Genomic DNA, 6,716 nt, shown 5'->3' with positions numbered 1-6,716 from the left:
TTACTCATGTCATTCCAAACCCATAAGATTAGACTTCGATATTTTCAATACCTTTAATAAAACCTAAGAGACTATTGTTTATTCACTGAAAGTTCAGATTAAACAAAATGATCCACAAATGTCATAAAGCAGTCATGAAATAAATACACTTGAATTGAGCAGTTGAAAATGATTCATTTAAATACATCTTAAAAACAGGCTATAACAAAGAGACAAAAAGCTCTTAGATTTCATTAAAATTGACTTGATTTGTGTTGCAAGGACTAACCAAAGTCTTATGGGTGAGCAAAATGATGACCGAAACATTTTTTTTTTTGCTTATTAAATCTTAAACAGCCTTGACTTACATAATCATCATGGCTTTTTAGTGCCTGTACTTTTGGTTTGAAAGATTTGTGTCCAAGGGAAAGATTCTTTGAATAAAATCAAAGGTGTACTTGAGCTGTGGATATCTGATGTAGCACAATTAAGTTAAAGAAAGAAACATTGACAAGGTTACCAGTTATTTAACTTGCGCAATAATTTTAGAAAGTATTTTTCCAACTGCTACTTTCTTGGTTTTTAAAATTTTCAAAAACCGAGAGCTATGTTCAAGTGCTGAGAAGAATTTTTGCTTTTGGTTTTTGCTTGTGGTTCGATTGAACTCCGCATCGATTAGTGAAAGGCAAAAAAAAAATTCAATATTAGGCTTTTGGTTACTGTGTTAAAGACATACATTAAAATTGCTTCATTCACTCACAACTGTTCATATTGGGTCATATTGGGTCCTAATCACACTTCTATTTTTAAAGCTGACACAAGTGGGTGAAGAACTGAAATTCTGTACAAGAGTCCTTAAATTCACAAAGTGGACAGTTAAATATCAAGAGATTATTTTAATACACTTGTTTGTTCTGTATCAACAAATGGAAAATGATTAGATGTTAAACGCGCCTTAAATGCATTAAATGACTTGAATAAATGCAAGTAGTTTGTGAAAGGCATGGAATTGGACGAGTTCTGGTATAGCTTTCTTGTTTTATGCCGTAGGAGAACTATCTTTTAACAGGAAGATAATAAAAAAATACTTACATTTCCATTACATGACTCAATTCACAATAGACTCTGCAAATAAAGAAAACAATATCAACATACAAATTTCTTACTAAAAATCTTTATATCTTATATTTTTCTTTTCAAACATTTTAATCCTAATTAATCTAAATGTTAAATCACATAGTGTACTGTAATCACTACGTGTTGGATACACTGTGTATGTTAACGTAGGTCAACAGCAAGCCAAACTCAATTTTTATGAGCCAGGAACTGAGTGTCTTACTCCTTTATTACAGTCTTCTTGACAGCTTACAATTCTTTGTAATTGTAGCTTGAATAGCTCAATGAAAAAGTTGAGTGAAACTAAAAACAAGCAGAAAAATAAACATACCTTTAGCTACTTAACATGTGAAATAAATGTACCAAAACAAATGACTAATAGTAAAAAACATGTAAGAAAGATGTTTTAGCTGTTTCAAAAGCTAAACAGCCACTTTAGCGATCTTTTCATATGCAAATTAGATTCGCTTAATGTCTATGCTAATAAACATCTCTAAGCAAAACCAGCCTATGGGACAAAGCTAATTCCTGGAACAAACACATTCACAAAACGTTCACAAAACGATCTCTAAACCAGCTACTTCTAAAGTACACAATGAACCAAACATAAAATAAACTTACAGCCATTGCTCTCGATGGTGTAAATAAAGATTTAGGTCACAAGAGGGGGATGTTCAGACATGAATAGACAGGCTTTCGACTCGATGATTCTCTCTTTCTCAAACTTATTATAGCTTCTGCTTCCCACAATGCCTTGCAACCACAAATTACCCCCTTCAAAATAAAATGCAGATAAAGAATGTACAGAAAAATATTCGTTTTTTAACTGAATGACTATTCTTTTAACCTAATTATTACAGATGAAATATGCTATTTTATCATTAACTTATTACAAACTTTTCCCTTTTTTAAAACATTCGACTTGGGGCAGAACACTCCCCGTCTGGCATCACTGATGCCACTACTACTTCTTATCAGTCTCTTCACTTTCTAAGAGCAGAACAACATCAGAAATGGGACGTAAGTAAGTCTTTGAGACTCCGTGGGATGATGTCCTCACTTCGACCTTTCTGACCTTTCCATCGCTGCTTGGAAAGGTAGTTGTGATGATGGCCATTGTCCATTCATTTCTTGGTGCCTGGTTTTGTTTCAACAACACAATGTCGCCTGCTTGCAGATTGCGGCATGTACCACGCCACTTGCGCCTTGATTGAAGGGTGTTGAGATATTCATTTCTCCATCGGCTCCAGAATTCATCGGCTAGTGCCTGCACTTGTCTCCACTGGTTTCTGAGCAAGTCTTTTCCACAAAAGTCTCCCGGTGGAGAGGGAACGTGCAGCTTTTGTGTTAATATCATTGCAGGGCATAGAAGGAATGGTGAGGCAGGGTCTGATGAAATAGGAACCAAGGGCCTTGCATTAATTATAGATGATACCTCAGCCATTAGGGTGCAAAGCACTTCATGTGTCAGATGAGTGTATCTGTTTTGCAAGAGCATTGAGTCCAATAGTCTGCGAGTTACCCCAATCATCCTTTCCCAAACACCTCCCATATGGGAGGCGTGTGGGGGGTTGAACTTCCATGTGCAACCGCTGTCACGAAGATAGTTGCAAATGTTGGGAGGGTTCTTGTTTGGTTCCGCCACGCCAAGTTCCACACTTGCTGCAATGAAATTAGTCCCCCTGTCTGATCGCATTTGTTTTGCCGGCCCCCTTATAGCAAAGAATCTACGTATTGCGTTTATACAGCTGCAAGCGTCCATAGATTCAATTACTTCGATATGTACGCCTCTTGTGGTCATACATGTAAAAAGTATCGCCCACCTCTTGCTTTGTGCTGCACCACCTCGTGTGCGTCGAGTGACCACTGCCCATGGGCCGAACACGTCCAACCCGACATATGAAAATGGAGGGCATGCTTCTAGTCGTTCAGGAGGGAGGTCTGCCATTTTTTGGGTCTCTACTTTTCCTCTGAGTTTCTTGCATATTACACAGCGGTGGATAACAGACGAGACCAATCTTTTGCACCCTACAATCCACAGTCCAGCTTGCCTAACCGCACTTTCTGTAAACTGTCTTCCTTGATGCACGACCTTAACATGATGGTGCAGGACAAGCAATTTTGACACATGGTGCTTACTTGGGAGAATTATAGGATTTTTCACCTTTTTGTCCACTGAAGCATGCTTAAGGCGGCCTCCAACTTTGATGAGGTCTTCTTCCATATAGGGGTCAAGAGCTACGATGGGGCTAGAGCTCTGAATGGTTTGATTGGCATGGAGGGCAGCATACTCGTCAGCGAAGGTATCTTTTTGAACAGACCGAAAGATAAGCTTACTGGCCGCCTCCAGCTCCTCTGGAGTGCGTGGCTTGTTGCATTTATGCCAACCTTTGCATAAGGGCTCTGACAAGTGGCTTGATGATTGAGAACGTGCTTGGTGAATCAAGAAGGAAATGCCACGTACCAGTGAGATCCAGTTCGAGAAGCGTTGGAAGTGTTCTGGTGTGAGTCGATTTCCCTGAACCTGTGTTATGAAGGTATTAACTTGTCGGATTTCAGCATCCACTTCAGGTGTGATGAGCTCGAACGATTTTTGTGTCTCAGGTTCAGGTAATTTATAAAGGAACTCTGGTCCCTTAAACCACATAGTGTCCATGAGCTGTGACGCAGGTACTGACCTGGTCGCTAGGTCAGCTGGGTTCTGCTCTGATGTGACATAATGCCATTGTTCAGGGGATGTAGACTGGCGTATACGATGAACTCGATTATGTACATAGACATAAAAACGCTTTGAATCATTGCCGATGTACCCAAGAACCACTTTGCTGTCACAATAGAATTTGACAGCATTTGGCTTGTGATCAAGTTCATCCAGAATGAGCTCCGCCATCTCCACCGCTAGAACTGCTCCACAGAGTTCAAGGCGGGGTACTGTGGGTTCAGGTTGTGGTGAAAGTTTTGCTTTTCCAAGCACAAACCCTACTTCAGATTGTCCCTTTGCATCTACTGTCTTCAAGTATGCTACTGCTGCAATAGCCCAACTTGAAGCATCACAAAAGACGCACAGTTCAGTGTAAGTGGACTTGTAAAGGGAGGCTGGCACATAGCAGCGTGGTACTCTGAGGCTGCTCAGATCTTGGAGAGATATTTTCCACGTTTCCCATGTGTCCATTTTGTTTTGAGGGAGAGAAGCATCCCAATCTTGTACTCCATTGGACAATTCGCGTAACAAGAGTCTGCCTTTGATGGTCACTGGCGATGCTAGTCCCAACGGGTCAAAGATACTGTTAATTACTGAGAGAACCCCTCGGCGGGTGTAGGGTTTGTTATTAACAGCTACCTTGAATGTAAATGAGTCAGTGTTTATGTCCCAGCACATTCCTAGACTTCTCTGAGCAGGTAAGGCTTCGTCGCCGAGGCTCAAGTCTTTTATGCCAGATGCCAAGTCTTCTGGCTTGAAGGCTTGCATAACTGAGACACTATTTGAGGCGATTTTGTGGAGTCTGAGGTTGGACATGGCTAAGGATGCACATGTGCGCTTGATCAGATCGATGGCTACAGACTCAGTAGGGACTGCGATCAGACCGTCATCCACATAGAAGTGTCTTTCAACAAATTGCCTTGTGTCTGCTCCGAACTTTGCCTCGCCTTCTCGGATAGCTCTTCGCAGACAATAGATAGCTACCGCTGGCGATGGGCTATTCCCAAAAACATGCACCCGCATGCGATATTCCTGTACCTCCTTTGACAGGTCATTATCCTTGTACCACAGGAACCTCAAATAATCTCTGTGGTCTGGTCTGACTAGAAATCCATAAAACATTTGCTGGATGTCAGCCGTGGTAGCAATGAGCTCTTTCCTAAACCGAATCAGCACACCAAGAAGGGTGTTATTGAGATCCGGGCCTGTTAGCAGTACTGAGTTGAGTGATACACCAGATTGCTCTGCACTAGAGTCAAACACTACCCGTATTTGATCGGGCTTCTGGATATGATATACCCCGAAGATGGGCAGGTACCAGCGCTCTGTGTTGTCATCAATGGTTGGAGCGATCTCTGCGTGATTGTTTTCAAACAGCTTATCCATGAACTCTAAGAACTGTTCTCTCATTTGTTGGTTTTTGGTTAAGTTGCGTCTCAATGAGTTGAGTCTGGACAGCGCTTGGTCTCTGTTATTTGGAAGAGGTAAACGAGGTGACTTAAATGGTAGAGGAGCAACCCAGTTATTGGTTTTGTCCTGGTGAACTTCCTTTTCCATTATCCTTAGGAACGTCTCATCCTCAAAGGACAAGGCATGCTGGTTATCATATTCTGTGCGCTCAAAAACTTTTTCTCCAAGTCTTTCTCCTGCTGTACTGGATTTTGAGCTGCGTTTTAAGAAGGTACTCTTGTGCTCCCCGCCATGGTATGGTTTTTCTTTGATGTTGATGTTGTTAGGGCAAGGAACGAGGAAGGATGGTCGTCCGTTGGAGAGCATGTGAGTTTTATAGACGTTAACCGTAGGCTTATGGGCATTAAGGCATACTTCCCCCACGATTACCCAGCCCAGGTCCAGGCGCTGAGCAAAGGGAGCGTTATGGGGACCGTTAACTTGTTCTCGTGCCTTGTGGACTTGTATAATGTCTCTGCCCAGTAGAACTGCTATCTGAGCATCTGGATCAGGCTTGGGTATAAGAGGAGCAAGGTGTTTCAAGTGAGCGTGGGCAAGAGCGACTTCCGGTGTAGGTATTTCATTTCTGTTGAAAACTATCTCATCACATTCAATGAGAGGAGGGAGGCCTAGACGTGGACCTCCACCTACTGGCTCAATTTGGAACCCCACTGCCTTCCTGCCAACCATTTGAGTTAGCCCAGCACAAGTTCTCATATGATATGTCAGGGGAGTACCCTTGATTCCAAACAGCTCAAAGAATTCAGGGCGGGCCAGTGAGCAATTGCTCTGAACATCCAGGATGGCATACATCTTGACAGACTGTTCTGGTTGGCCTTTAGGGAAAACTCGAACTAGACATACTTTAGAGCAAGAACGTGGAGGACAGCCTTCACCACAGATCTCTGTGCACCGTGACGTTACCTCAGGTGGAGTGTTGTCTAGGGGCTGAGGCTTTGTTTCAGGTGTGTTTTCCAGCTGGAGTTGTTGACTCGTATCAGGGTGCATGGCAGAGCAATGTTTTTCACTTTGGCACTCCTCACACTTGATCTTCATGTCACAGTTCCTTATTATGTGTGTGGGTGAACAACAGCGAAAACACCGTTTGTGTTCTTTGAGAATATTCCGTCTTTCTTGTATTGGTTTGATCCGGAAAGCTCTACATTTGGCAAGAGGATGTGTTTTCTTATGAACTGGACAATAACGTGTTAGATCCTCCTCCGGATGAGTTGTATTGACCTCTGTTCTGTTTACGGTTAGAGGTGTTTTGTAGCTAGTTTGCTTGAATGGTAGCCTCTCACCTTTGTTAGAGGTTTGACTGCTGCATGTTGCAAAACTCGGATCATTCCTCGCTTTTGCTTCCTCTTGGACAAACTTTACAAAATAGGCGAAAGGAGGGAATGTCACATTATATTTTTGTTTGTATTTTGAACCTGCGTGAAGCCATTTTTCTTGTAAGCTTGAAGGCAGC

The sequence above is a fragment of the Clarias gariepinus genome, chromosome 23 (assembly GCF_024256425.1).
Source record: "Clarias gariepinus isolate MV-2021 ecotype Netherlands chromosome 23, CGAR_prim_01v2, whole genome shotgun sequence".
NCBI classification, from domain to species: domain Eukaryota; kingdom Metazoa; phylum Chordata; class Actinopteri; order Siluriformes; family Clariidae; genus Clarias; species Clarias gariepinus.
The sequence above is the reverse complement of the archived record's forward strand: the minus strand, read 5'-3'. Positions refer to the sequence as shown.